The 15,356-nt window shown below is 45.8% G+C and overlaps 1 long non-coding RNA gene across 1 annotated transcript; it reads left to right on the top strand.

The window, feature by feature from the left end:
- The first annotated feature begins 339 nt into the window (after nt 1-339).
- On the top strand, nt 340-15,034 carry LOC138687821 (uncharacterized). Its single transcript, XR_011326958.1, has 2 exons — nt 340-715; nt 12,432-15,034. It is a non-coding gene; the product is annotated as an uncharacterized lncRNA (long non-coding RNA).
- The last annotated feature ends 322 nt before the right edge of the window (nt 15,035-15,356 follow it).

The raw sequence follows: 15,356 nt of genomic DNA, 5'->3' as shown, positions 1-15,356 counted from the left end.
CAACAAACAAACACCGCATTTGGTTATTTTTGCGCTCGTCTTTTCCTGCTGCTCTCAGCGTGGGGGTGTGAAACCACCGTGCCTGCTACAGCCATAAACGCTCCCGTGGCCCTCCCGGTGCTGCTGAGCGCTCGGTGACCTCTGTCCGATCATCGTCCGCAGCCTGTTTGAGGCAGAGGTGTTACCTCTGCGAGCTGGGAAGTAGGCGCAGGCTAGGTTCAGGGCACGTGGCAGGACCGAATGGGGCCGGCACGCGCGGCACAGAGGTACCTGCCTTAGAAATGGAAGCAGCTCGGGGTCCCCGAGCCGTGGCTCCCGGCGGCGTGGGACAGCCCGTGCTGTGCTCGGCGCTGCTGCAGCCTGGGTCTGACCTGCACCAGCTCATCTGCCACGCAGGGACCCCCCGAGCTGGGGCTCCTGCCGGCCGGGGGGGCTTCGGAGAACCTGCAGCTGGGAAGGGCTCGTCAGTTTAGGTTGGATTCAGTTTGGGCTGGGCGCTAGGCTGACAGGGCTGGAGGCAGGATATTGCGCACATTCAACCTTAATAATGCAATGCTTACCTAATTTGGTTCATAATCATGATTTCCTTAGACTTTGAGGAGTTCACCTTTTGAAAGTATATGTAAGATATTAATTGCACGGTGCTTAGAAAAAAGAAGACTGGCTAAAAAATCTGCTACATGGTGTATCTCTGTCCTGAATAAAATAACGCGCGGTAAGTGGCACAGAGAATTTATTTTTTTTTAAAGCAGGTGTTACTAATAATTGATACCATGTCACTGGTCCACTGCCTCCGTAAGGTGGGACATCTGGTTCCCTGCACTTTTCCCCAGGAACATGCAGAGCTGTGGCTACCAAAGTTTCGTTGGGGTGCAGCAGCGCCGGGGCCAGCGGTGGGAGCTCCAACTCCTGTCCGAGTGGAAAGGGCTCCCGGTCCGTTGCGAAGGGATAATGGAGGAAGCACTCATATGCTGGTTATGCAATTCCTCTATAATCATACCTGACTTACTTTCATCACTGTCTTCATGGCTTTACTAATTGGCTTATGCTGTTATTAGAAAGATCTTTATGAAGAGCTTTTTATACTGGCAGGAAAAACAACAAAAAACCCAAAACTATATCAGATTAAAACCCTTAAATGCAATGTAGTATTTTGCTGCCTGAAAGCTCTTTTTTAACCCTGAGGGATGGACTCTGTTATTCTCAGAGATGGATCTTAGTGGGCATTGTGAGCCTATCCCAGCATTTGATTAAATGGGCCATTTTGTACTTTCTAGACTGCAAAACACAGCTTCAAGGAAATGGTCTCAGAGTTTTCACTCTCTTTTTTTAGTTCACACTTTGGGAGCGGGGAAGGGTCGCACGAGTGGCTGCTCCCTAAATTTATTTTGTTCCTGGAACTGCAGGAAGCAGAGGTGGAAAACGCCAAATCTGGTACTCAAGTGTCTAATCCATACTTCAGACTACAGGTTGCTAATGTCAAATGAAAGTGTGTCAAACTGAGTCCTGTAGATTTCAGAGCACTCTGCTAGGTGCATGTCCTTTATTTATTTTTAAGCCAAGTCATTTGAAATTCTCCTGAACTACTTCTGAACTGGATACAGCTCCAGTTATATTTCTCAACAGAAATTTATTGCTGTCCATTATGGCATATTTTGTCATAAAAATTAAAATTCGTAGTACACAGCTGCTGCAATAACTGTCCAGGACAGCTGTCTAACAAGCGTAAGACCTGAAGTGTCTGAAATCAGTCCAGGTGAGCACAGATCATCACTATATCTCATTTATAGGCCAGGTAATGAGCTTTCCAGCTGAGAGTGCCAGTTTCTTACTATCTTCACTTGTGTTTCTTCATTTTGTATTGCTTTACACCACGCAAACTTGGACTCTCAGGAAAGAAGCCTCCAAGATTCAGAATCCAAATTTCAAAATTCTGAAATCAGTCATAAAGGTTCTTAAAATGATTTGTGCTTTTAAATGCACACCCGGATCCATAACATGGTCGGTTTTGTGGGGAGCCAATTTTGAGCTGCAGACAGCTCAATGGGGAAAAACTGTACCGTCATCTAAGATGTTTTCTGCCCAGTTTTTCATCTCTTGGATGTCTAGATGTGAATATGAGAATACTGGGAGGGCACCAGGAGGGCTGGGGGCTCCCTGCGGGGCTGGGGGCAGCAGGGCAGAACCTCATGGCTGCAGCCCATCCCACCACCCCAGGCAGGGAGCAGTGCAACTGGGGGGTGCTGGGGGTGCTGGGGGGGCACCGAGGGCAGCCTGGCTCAGGGGGCCCACGGCCAGGCATGGCAGAGTTGTGAGGAGGCTGGAGCCCAGCATCCTACTGCCCGGGGCTGGCTGAAATGGGGTCCTGGGCCATGGGCGGGGGGGTGTCCAGCTGGGGCTGGTCGGGGACATTTGGGCTGATTGGGGCCCTTGGGGCCCTGACAGATACTGTCGGCCTCAGAGACTTGCTTGTGCATGCCTCAAACAAACCACTTCATTGTCTGTGCGCACATGAGAGCCATCCTCACTGGAAGTTAGGACTGGAGAGGGAGGGAATCTTGCAAGCAGGCACATTAATACAGTTCATAAATATTTCCAACTGAGCAGGCAGAGAACAGTAATATCATTAACTTTGAAACGTGCAGTAAAACAGAGGAAAACATGCTGATTCCCTTAATAGAAATGAAGAGGAAATGGCAAGCACAGGTATGAAGAAAATACTTGCATTTGATTTGAAAAAATTCCAGCTGGCCCTGGGACCGTTGTTGCTATTATTGGTGCAGAGGGTATTGAAGCTGAGATGGCAGCAATGCGTGAGGTAACTCTCCATGCATTGCATGGCATTTTAACGATGTCAGAACATTCAGGCATACTTTAGCATCTGTGTTCAGGCAATGTTCAAACTCCTGTATAACGAAAAATGTCTTTGTAGCTGTTTGGATTTCACCTTTCAGGTGAACAATGGCTCCTTAATATAGTTCGCCCTTACGGGGTCTGCAGTTTTTGCTTAATTATGGGGCCTAAATATCTTTCAGGATTTCTAAGGATTGGCTCTATGAGCTGTCTAGATTTTGCCTGTGAGTGTGAAACTCCTGTCTTAATATCCCCACACCTGCAGTACAATTTGTATCTAAAGCATTTTTCTGTGATTCTGTACAGCTGCAGCTGATCAGTTTTAGCACTGAAATTACAGCTGATAACCATTCAAGCTGTTCATAGCTCAGCAAATATGTGCTGCGTGTTCTGTCTCTAGAAGACAGCACAGATGAGCAACGTGTCCTCTGGGCTGTGAGTGAAGCAAGGAGGACAGTTTCGTGCACCACAGCTTCCCTGGACCATTGCTGGTTTGCAACGTGCATTGCCTGCCGCTGGCGGGCTCAGCAGCTTTGCAGATCCATGTGCGGGTAGTAACCCTGTTTAGCCAAGTCTACATTAAATTACATGCAGGTGTTATACTTAAATTTTCTTAAGGTTAGCAAACCAAATATGCCAATTGTTGGATGAACCAGAGTTAAGACTGCCTTGCCCGCTGGCTGTGCCGTTGTTTTTCAGTCCCTTTCCACACATGCCACTCAGCTCTACTGCGGTTACCTGTCTTGACAAGGAGAAAAGCTACTTATAGCAGTAACAGCTTCACCTCGGTGGTATCAGGGTGTTGTTCAAGCAATGAGCAGGAAGGCCATATTCATTCAGGCTTGCCCTTCCTTCCAAGTATCCTCTTCAGAGGTGGCCCTTGCTGAATACCAGCTTGGAAAGCATCCGGAGCTGAACAGCAGCGGAACAGCTGTGACATGGAACTCTGCTTTGCAGCTGGAAGACAAGTGGATTTCAGCAAAAGTTTGTAGCCTGGATTCAATTTTTTCAGTCACGGAAACAAGCCATTTCTTTCAGCATTATACTTTTTGCGGAGCAGGCGAGTAACCCCGCGGGAAGCGAGCAGGCCCTGGTGTAACACGGAGGGGTGAGAGGTCCCCTCCAGGGCCGCGGGCCCCGCCCTGCCCCACCCTGCCCCACCCCGCCCCGCCGTGGGGACCGGCGGTGCCGAACGCACCGGCACCCTCCTCCTCCTCCTTCTTCTCCTCCTCCTTCTCCACCCACCCTGGGAAGCCTTTCTTCCCAAAGGGCAGGCGCTTTCCCGGGGGGCCAGCGCTCCCCATTACACTCCATCGCTCAGAAGGGTTTCCTCACGCCGGCCCTGTTACCGTGAGGGACGCCGGCGGGCAGCAAGCCCTTGCCCTGCCCGTGGCCAGTAGCCCTGGCACTGGCAGACGTTAAGGCCAGCCCTACACGCGGCTAAGGCTGGAGCTTTTCAACACGTTGCCGCGGCTGATGTTCGCACCGTGATGCGATGGCTCTCCTCTCTGTTGTGGGATGGCGGGGCTCTGTAGCATAATGCACGAGCGTTACTGTGGGCTGTCATATACCGAATAACGAAAGGTGATAGAGGGTAGCCAAGGTACTTATGGTTGGGTTGTGTCTGGAGAGCAGAGAATAGGATGCTTGCATCCTGATTATTGTAGTACTGCAGCTTGGCCTCAAAACATCTATGTCTGCCTACTTTTGAATCAGAACCAATTGTAAATATTTAATACCTGTCTTCTGATACAGAAGCAGACAAATCTAGCTTCTGACACACAGTAACTATTTGCTATCGTGGTTACAAATACTGTTTCTTTTATTTAAAAATTCTCTTATGCTGCCACTTGATCAGAGGCCTTTGATCTGTGGCACAGATGAGAAGATTCTTTGTACTTCCCCGAGTGGACAGCCCTTACCCTGACAAGCATTAAATCCAGTGACAGTCAATGCTATGTGCCAAAACAAGCCCTTAAGAAATAAATAAATGAAATGTAGTTACTGAATTTGTTATTCAAAAAAATTTCCAGGTGCACCATTATGTTTTCCAATGTGCCTGAAATTGTTTTAATGTTGCTGTTCTCATGTTTTTGTAGCAAGATTTACAGAAAAGACAATGTGCACTTTTGCAATGAGTAGGACGTTATTTATTTTATGCTAAGTATACAGAAGTAGGAGTACATCAGAACAGAAAGGATATCACAGACTAATATCTTCAGTGAGATTCTATTTCTTTCAGCTGCTCAAGATCCGCAGAAGTTAGAGGTGTTTGCTTTAACATAGCTGATTATCATTGGAGTTTTGCCCCTCAGAAAGCTAGCACATTTGGTCTTAGGATGAATGCCTATCCCAGGCACTTCAAAATTACACTATGAAATTTAGAGTCCCACAGTTGCTCCCAACAGAGCAGCCTGGCAGTAGCAAAAACCTCAAAGAGCACTTAAAAGCAACTCTTCAGGCCAAATCCTTAAAAACCTATTTCCTTTCAGTAGGCCTCTATAATCACTTGCTTTTATATTTCCCTATGCTTTATGTCCACTCCAAAAGGAAGGAAGCTCAGGGTAGTATCATAGAATCATGGAATCACGGAACGGTTTAGGTTGGAAGTGACCTTGAAGATCATCTCGTTCCAATCCCTCTGCCATGGGCAGGGACACCTTCCACCAGACCGGGTTGCTCCAAGCCCCATCCAACCTGGCCTTGAACACTGCCAGGGATGGGGCAGCCACAACCTCTCTGGGCAACCTGCTCCAGTGCCTCACCACCCTCACAGTGAAGAACTTCTTCCTTTTATCTAATCTAAATCTATCCTCTTCCAGTTTAAAGCCATTAACCCTTGTCCTGTCACTACATGCCCTTGTAAAAAGTCCCTCCCCAGCTTTCCTGTAGGTCCCTGTTAGGTACTGGCAGGCTGCTATGAGGTCTGCTCAGAGCCTTCTCCTCTCCAGGCTGAACAACCCCAACTCTTCAGCCTGACTTCGTGGGAGAGGTGCTCCAGCCCTCTGATCATCTTGGTGGCCCTCCTCTGGACTCGCTCCAACAGGTCCATGTCGGGGAGTTCATGGTTACAGACGTGAATGTGCGATTAGAGACTCTCTTCCTCCCCAAAAGTGATGGGGGTTGCTTCTGTCCTGCAAGGGAAATCCTCCCCACCTCTTCTGCTGCTGTTCTTCTGTCGGTTGCTCGCAGCTGGACTAACTCCCTCACTCTGCTGCTCCTCTTGCAGCTCACGCAGCACGACGCTCTAAGGCCAGTGGAGAAATGCTTGTTCAGCTGCAGACGATGGCGCAACAGCTGATGAAAGTGCAAATAGTGAAGTTTGCACCCTCGCCGCTACCCTGAGCAGCAATATCAGTATTGGTCACGGTGCGGTTACAAAGTCCGGAGTTACAAGGATCTTAAAGAATAGGACTAGGATGCACGGAAATAAAACTTAGTGGCTCATAAATCCACTCCTTTAACAAGACACAGCTGCACTGTTTTGTCTACAGCACCTATATGTTATTTCAAGATTTCAGTGCCCTGTGTAAAATACCACTGAACACTCTAATGTTTGTGAAAACCAGAACATGTACCACAGGAAGATGGTAATACAAAAAGAGACTTCGACTTCTTATTTCACATTTATCCCAATAGCGTTGTTTGTTATGTTCTAACTTGTGGAGAAGCCCACAAATTATGTGAAGTTGTTCTTAGTCCACTTTTGGCACACAAATTACACCCACCACTGACATGTGAAGCTCTTCTTGGGATGCTAGCAGTGCAGCAGACTGAGCGGTTTGGAGAGCTCCTGCACACAGAAATTAATTTTGTCCTTAGCAGGATGTCATTCTGGCACAGCTAGTGACATTAACCAACTGGCTGGTTTTTGTCCAGCATCTTTCAGATTCACAAAATTATTTGAGAGTATTTAGAAAATAATAATAATAAATCTTTGGCTAAGAAAGTTAACATCAATTGGTTTATATGGGATTCAAATATGAATGCCAAAATTGTATAAGAAAAAAGGTTATTAGTGATCAAAGTATATACACTGAAAAAAAAAAACCAGAAAAAAATTAATTTAAAAAAATAGCAGATGCTTCTTGAGCATATTTTATTTCTTAGTATTTGCTTTCTGCTTATCACACTGGGTTAACTGTTTCAGCCTTTTCAAGAGCCACGTGCCAGGCTCTGCCAAATGTAGCCGTTCAAGCCTGGTCCAGTTAAAATAAAACAGCAGTGACACTACAACTATGAAACCGCTTTCCATTCCCAGGTGTGAGGTGAGCCAGCAGGCTTGACAAGTCTATAGTGGACATGGCCAGTTTGAATGCCACATGTACGATGGCACTGGGAAATCTATACGCTAATAAGTTGTATGTTGGGATAGGGAGCTTTTACAGAGCTTTTCTTTCTTTGTCATGCCAATCTGCAAAAAACCCACATTTTTATGAGGAAAAAATTCCACTAGGAACCTCTCCTATTCAACGGCACTGCAAATAGAAAATGTTTCAATTGCAGAAAAATGCATTCTTGTTAATTATAAAAAACAGAACAAGAAACGGCAACCCGGATTTTTCTTTTTTAAGAATCCCTCATTTGGGGAAGTAAGGGAAGCTCGATGTGATGGGCACAGATTTTGTTTCATTTTGGCAATAAGTGAACAGGACTGTGTGCGTAATTTCTGAGCGTTTCCTCGGCGGCTCTGTGCCACGCTGACTTCAGACTTCGATCAAAACACTGGCCTGGGGCTGTCTTCCGTGCTTGGGGCAGTTCCAGTTCATGGCATTCTCAAGGACAGCTTACTGCAGTTTGCTGCTGTTGCCAAAGGGATAAGCTGAACGAAACATGCCTTAACAGCTAGTAAACATCTTTATGTTAATGTAACAGACAGACCAAAATATACAGCTAATAAACCACAGGCTCTCAGAGAGGCATTGCTGTATGAGCGCCAGTGAGATGACTTCTTTTAATAATATAGAGCTCTTGAAAGAGCCTTGTGTCAAAAGTATCTTGAACAAGAAGAAAAGTGCACGACTGTTAGTTCATCCTGATAATTATGTGTACGTGATTATCTTCAACTACATTAGCTTTATTTGATATACAGCAGAGAGAGAATTAATACCATCTCTTCCCCATTCTTCCCTTCTGAATACGTGCAACATAAAGCAGGTACAGCTGTATGCTACCTTGTCCTCTTATACTTGGGTGTTCGTGATATTTACATAGTAACTGTGGTACACATTAGTCATTCTCGAGTCTAGGCAGTTGCAGAAAAGTTATCAAAAGCCCATTGCCATTCAGTGTTGGTGTTTATTTTACTTGCTCATTGTGCCATGTGATTTGTAACTTACTGAATGTAGTTGCATTAATTATCACCATTATACTTTACTTACTTTTCTGACTTTCTTCAGTGGCGTTATTACTGTTACTGGACTGAGGCGCTCCATAGCACAAGGATGCTCTGTAGACTTTGCAACTAGCTAGTATGAGAAAGGGCAATGGGACAAATGAGCAATTTTCTTCTTCATCTGTCAAAATTTATTTCCAGCAAAGCATTCGCTGGATTAGCACTGTTAGGATTATTGGCACAGTGGTTTACCCACTGTATGGATAGCCCACAGTGTGATCTGGATCTAAACTGTTAGACACAGGCAGTGATATGTCTTATTACTGTGTTTCCTGGAGCCTAATGTAAGGCCTTTTAGACTGCTGACTAATAATGTCTTTCATTAAAGCTTAGTTCTGCCATTATACTGCTATTTTTCCCTATCAGGCATTCCGCAAGTGTTCTTACAGCAGTATTCATGCTGTCATCAATTTCTGGTGGGTTCTTAGTCTCTGACTGAATTTGTAGCGTTATATCACACACATTTCCAAATGAAACTTAACTGCATTCCTAGAATAATAGAGGTGTAACCTAACCTAATCTACAAATTTTCAATTTGTTCTTTTAGTGTTTGTCACTCATCAAATAAAGATTGGCAGAGAATTTTGTCGTTTTTAAACTTAAGCCAAACTAAGTATTATTGTAGAAGCTAAGCAACTGCCCTCCCCCCAAACTGCGTTTGCGACTTCTGTTTTTAACCTTTTTGCGGAATAAAAGATTTTTTGTACAGTCTTCCGCCTCTTTGCATTTCACATATTTATTCTCTTCCCACAGTTCTTTCCCTTATGAGGATTTAGCTCCAGATAGATCCATCTGGTCTGCTATTCCAGTGCTAAAGGCCATCCAAATATTTACTTTTGTACAGCTCATAAACAGTCATACCTTGCAAGCATTTCTTAAGAAATCCTAAAACATTGTATAGACTTTACATGTTGGGGTATTTCAGCTACAAATGGCATGCAGCTGTTCTGGGAGAAGGGCATAACAACTGTTTATCGCATGGTCTTGACCCTTTGAAAGCAGTGTCAGGTAGGAGGACAGTGCCCCAGGAAATCACACGCGCCATTCCCGGCATTGTTCGCACTCTGGAGCAGGAAGCCACGTTCTGAACAACAGGAATTGGGAAAGGTTGGTCCTGTAGTGTTGGAAAGCTGCAACACCATTTATTTTTTCAGTTGAAATATGGCTCGAGTGGTAATTTATTCCAATACAGCAATAAATGCAGCAGCTGCTGTAGTGGTTTTCCATTACCCTGAGTGCTCCGAACTCCGCTTTCCTGCCAGGACAGCCCCGGTGTGTGCCGGGGTCTTGGAGCAGACCCAAGCAGGAGAGGCATCACCAGGAGCCCTTGGGCTCACGATGTGGTCGTACCGGGGCTCTGCTTCAGCATGGAGAACGTTAGTAAACGAACATGCGACACCCTTCTGACTCACCTGGGTTTGCTTCAAATGTCCCAAGTCTGAACCCGCCCAGATCGAGAAAACTAATGAGGTCATTGATGTTTGGGGGCAAAGAAATGTGCCCCTCCATGTATTGCTCACGGACTGAACCTGCCTTTGTCCATCCATCACTTATTACCGGCAGAACCACAGAGGTGCTGGGGTGGGCAGGGACCGCAGCGCTGCTTGGCTGTCAGACTCTCAGTCCTTAGGACAAGGAGGAAAACCTTTGGTTTTTTTCCCCTGTCATCTCTAAGGCACTATGTGAAACTAATGTTCTGTCTCTAAGATCTTTTGCTGATACAAAAGTGAAAAAGTACTTAAGACCATCATCATCGTAGTAAGAGTAAGGACCTATGACTTTCCAAAGCCAAACACCTTTTCCTTGCTACAGTTCAAGCACAGCAGCTACAGACACTTCAGAAGGAGAGAGAGAACTTGCAGATGGTGAACGCAGCAGAGCTGGAGCGTTCCCATCCGCGGATCCCATTGGCAGCTGCTCTCATCCTGCCCTCTCTCCTGCAGAGCACAGAGGGCACCTCAGCCTCGATTTTCGTTCACTCTGTTGAGATCACTCAAAATTAATTACAGTTCGGTTTATGTCACTGTCTGCTGGTGATGATCTAGGTTTGCTTTATCATTGCTAATGTTTAGTCTCTAGTGTTACCAGGTTTTCAGAGATGTATATGAAGGTCTGATATGGAAAGCTTTATAAATATATGGAACAGATTAGGGAAAGCAGGATATAAATAGCTAACCACTGATTACTCTTCTGCATAACTATCTCCCAGAGTACAGTAACAATCTTGGAGACAATTTGTGAACTATACCATTTCTTCCAGTTCTTGTATAGAGTAAAAAGAAAAGTTGAGTACTTTCAGCTGATCCTATGGAAACAGCAGACAGTGGTTTAGGGATATTAAGAAACACCCAACTCTGCTCTGTGGTATCCATCCTTCATTTTCATACAAAATGTTAACAAAAAAACCATAAGACCACAGCATCATGGGATTAGTGTGGAAAAAAGTAATACGAGAAAACACAGCTTGTTGAGCATGCATATATTGAACAATAGCACGTATTGGTTTTGAAAAGTTGTGTCTATTATATTGCCAGTTTATGCCTGGTAGAACAAACACTTCTCTAAAAACAAAGAACAAACCAGAAAACCACAGGGGACCTGTGAGCTGTGTAGTGGCACACTAAGAGAATTAATGACTTATGCAAAGCAATTTCCTAATGAAAATTTTTAAAAATCTCATCCCAGAAGGCCAGCAATTTTCATCATAGGAAGGATTACCCATCCTCTGGCCATTTTAAATTATCAAATAGGTTTTGGATGTCTGCGGAGGACTGTCAGGGCTTTTTACTGTTATTTTTTAAATAAACGTTGCCCTGCTGGTAAAACCAGAGCAGAGGCAGGCGGTGTTGGAGGTGCAGAGCGTACGCTGGGCAGCTGCTCTCTGCCGGAGCTGACCGTTTGCTGAGCGGCCAGTTACATAAAGTGGGACGCGCTGGGCGATGCCACCGAGCACCAAACCGGAGCAACCGGGGCGGGAGCTGCCGCAGAGGGGTCCCACCAGCCCAGGAAGGTCCGGCCGGCTCCCCCAGGCAGGGACATGGAGGGTCATGTCCTTGCGGGTGCTGCACAGGGGCACCGGGGACACGGTTTTGCTGCTGCTGGTGGCAGAAGCAGGTCCACAAGGGCTCTGTGGGCCTGCCTCAGCCTCTTCTCGAGGTATTTTCACAGCGGGCTGTGTACAAGGTAATTGCAGCTTTCCCGGCTTCGTAAGAAACAGTTCAAACACAGATCTCACATAAGGAAGCGATTCATTTATAATTCAAGCCACTTAATGTTTCTCAGAATTTGATTTGTTTTAAACAAGGAATATGATGTAATTTGGGTGTGTGTCTGTGTGATTAAGCCAATTCTGCTGTCTCCGTAGGGCTCCTAACCCTTCTCTGCCAGAGGCAAACTATCAGGTACCCCGGCATAACAAATCCTGTTCTTTTTCTGCACCCAGATTTTTCTAGAAATTAGTTTTCCTCAAATCTGTTAAACAAACCTCAAACACTGGGTGGTAAAGCACAGGGGTGGGACACCATGGTGAGGACATAGCGGCAGGCTGTGCATCCTCCTTGCGTTTTGAAACCGGCTCAAAGGAGGCCAGGTCCTGGGATGTGCTTCCCCACAGCTCCTGCAGAAGCAAAAGCTGGAGAGAGCCACAAAGCCTGGGCCCATTACAGAAGCGGTCTGGCAAAGTACAAGCTATTCCTTATGAGGCTGGTCTTCTTCATCTCTTCATGATCTGCCCATGAGTTGGTATAAAAGTATAAATGTCATCTGTCCTGATGTAGTTCAAAATGGTGACTGTATTTAGTATATACCCCATAGATTGCACAGCCACTTGCATTTACACCCTTTTTGCACCATGTCATGGGGCTGGGACGGAGAAGGTGTTGAGGAACAGAACTTTTTTAAACTGAATTACACAAGTAGTAATAGTGTCAATATCATTGCTGCAAAAAGTCTATTACCTAATCACCTAACATTAAAGAAATAGATTAATATGGTCTCTGTTCTCACAGGACCATAGATATTTTTATGGGATATGGCATTATAATAAAAATTCCCTAGACTTCAGCTTAATCTAGAAAACTCATTAAATAGATTCAATACACTATGGAATTCTATATAGAAATTTTATTGTTAAATGCGTACCATATTTCTCCGCCTTCTTTGCCCAATCATTTTTATTTTGTAGCATGTTTTACAGTGTGGACAAGATAGAAAGAAGACTCAGAACTGAGGCAGGCTTTAAAGATCATTGACCTGTGTGCTTTCCTATGTGGGAAGATGGGAGGAAAAGGGTCATGATTTATAAATTACTTCACTGCTGAAGATGAGCTTAGCATGAACAGAAAATCAACACTAAGCCGTAACTTGGTGAGGTTTCGGATTCTCAGCCAAAGTTGTGCTACAAAAGACAAACTAAACACTAACATCTAATGCGCTGTCGGTGAATCACCACACTGGGTCAGTCCCCAATGTCAGACCCGCCAAAGACATTGCGAGAGCTGCTCCGTGGAACGGCCACAGGACGCTTCCCCCACCTGCAGCCGAGCTGCAGCCGCTGGCCCACCTGAGGGGCTTTCTCTGAGGGGCTTTCTGCACAGGGCAACCCCAGCACCTCCCTGCCCGGCCTGCAGCAGGAATCGGTGCAGTCTGCCATCTACCTCTGAGTGCACCCAAACCCACGCACGCAGCTCAGCCCTCGCCCTTCCCACGCGTTCCCCACACCGCTGCCATCGCCGCGCGCCCACGCACGGGCAGCACCCGCTCAGGGAGGAGGAGAGGTGGCAGCCCGGCCCTGGGTAAGGCAGCTCTGGTGAGAGCGGAGGGGAGTGAGGGAAGGGAAACAACTTTGAAACCATCCTCAACCCTTTGGTGTCTCCAGGTCTGTGCAGCAACAGCCGGTCGGTGCAGCCTGTAGCTAAGGAGCTTTGCTCGGCTCTTCACTAGGGTCACGCAGAGCGTTACTCAGCAGGGTAAGAGTCATCCCTGCTTGGTAGCCCTTGCTTCTTCTTCTGCCGTGGACAAAGAGATATCTGCCATTGTATGCATGGCTGCTTCTCACCTGAGCTACGGCAATACAACATACCTGAGCGTGGAGCCATCAGCCTGCGGGAAATTTCAGCTGGGGACGAATTCTGTGGCATATCTCACCTGGCTGGCAGGAGGATGGCCCATTCATCCAGCGTGCTCCACAGTCTTTGGGAAGCTACTGTCAAGCCAAGCTCAGGATCTCCATTCTTCTTGCACGGCCCTCCACTGCTTAGAGCCTACACAACCAGCAGATTAATGGACATGAGGTGAAGATCATGATCGGCAGCTATGCTCCTCTGGCAAAATAGATGGTAATGTGTAAAGCTTTAAATTAAGAGCAGGAGGCATAACTGTGAGGACCAGCTTGAGACTTTTGAAGAAATTGCGACAGGATCTGAGGCTCATCACAGATCTCACTGTCTTTCTGCAGGAAGTGCATTTCTAAAGCAGAGTCTTGCTCACTTGGGTATTATCCTGTCCCATATGGATGTTAAAATACTGCACACAAGAAGAAAATGCTTCATAATATGTGTATTTTTTCCACCAGAAAGCAAATTAAATAGCAGCAGTTAATCCGTCAATAACTGCAGTTAAGCACGAACAGGGAATCAGTCCTGAAATATTAGTGGCCATATAGTGGCAACTCTTAAAAAGATGCTTTGATTCCCCTGTTTTTAAAACTACTGATGAAAACTTATTTCTTTTTCAGCAGTCCAGCTTAAAGGCATTGTATATAGTTTGATTCAGTTAACTAGAGGTGCGTTTGTATCGGGCAAGTTTTCAGGCTATACCTCAAAGTATTCGAATTATTGAAATAACATAAGTAGTAATAAGTTCAGGTTGTGGAGGTTTTTTAGGGTTTTACCCATGCAGATTTTTTCTGAAGGAAAATAAAATTGTCCTGCAAGGCAGCATCCTTGTTTTCAAGCAACATATGGAAGTAATAGCTTCAAAAATGTGTTAGAATAAACTCTCCTGCTTGCAGATAAACAACAGTGCATTGTATGAAATGACTACATGGCTCCTTCGCTCCCTTGGACACCACTTGTGTTTAAAAATAAGATGTTTGGTTAGCATGTCTCTGTACCACTAGTGAAAGTAAAAAACATTCTCGTTTCGGAGAAGCTGGCTCCCCACGCTGAGGAGGGAGGGAGGGCGAGCAGGCACCCAGGGCGCAGCAAAAAGGGAAGAAGAGGGAGTTGAAAGGCTGAGGCTCCTCCTTCCAAACCAAGTAATGGAAAAACGATGTAAGAATTCCAGCGTCTGAATAAATATGTGCCCTATGACCTTAATCCCCTAGGAACCAAAAACATCCAGAGTCAGATAAAAATAGTAAACCCTTTACATTGCTGAGGGAGAACAGCACTGCTTGCAGCTAATTAGCTCAATCCTGTTAATAGCATGGGGGCTGGGCAGCCATGAGGAAGTGAGTCTTTGAGAGACGGCCGAGCCGAACGTGCAGCAGAGGACGAAGCAAAGGACGGACGGGCATGGCGAGACGCTTACGCGCATTAAACCATGTGAAGCAAGCAAATGGCACAGCAGCACCGAGCCAAGTTGACGGGCTGTGACGAGGAGGTTTCCCCACGCAGGGGATCCACCCCATCTGTGGCACTGTGCGACACATGCTTTGAGGGAGATCCACCAGAACAGCTCCTGGTTGACTGCAGCTGCTGTTCTAGCCCCCAAAAACTCCTCCCAACAAGATTACAGACCTTGCAGGCTTGCTAGCTTGTGCAGGAAACCACAGCTGGGCAGCAAGGATCCCTTTAAAAAAAAGGGGGGGGGAGAACTACAGTGATCTTGACAGCAAATGTCAACGAACTGTTCAGGTGCAACTGTACCATTTTATTTGAAGTACTATAGCTTAACAGTGTGCCAAAGATTAACTATTTATTCAAGCCATAGTGGAGACAATAGATTGCTTCAAACAGCATTCGCAACTGTTTGTTCTAATTCTGAATGACTGTTTCATTAGCCAGCATTGGTTTTTCCTTATTATTCCCTATTTGCAAACGTTCACACCAGGTGAGTCTTACATGTCAGTCACACTATACCTACATACGTATGCAAAGGTTAATGT

The sequence above is a fragment of the Haliaeetus albicilla genome, chromosome 11 (genome assembly GCF_947461875.1).
Source record: "Haliaeetus albicilla chromosome 11, bHalAlb1.1, whole genome shotgun sequence".
Taxonomy (NCBI): Eukaryota; Metazoa; Chordata; class Aves; order Accipitriformes; family Accipitridae; genus Haliaeetus; species Haliaeetus albicilla.
Note: the sequence above shows the minus strand (reverse complement) of the source record. Positions and strands in the feature narration are given on the sequence as shown.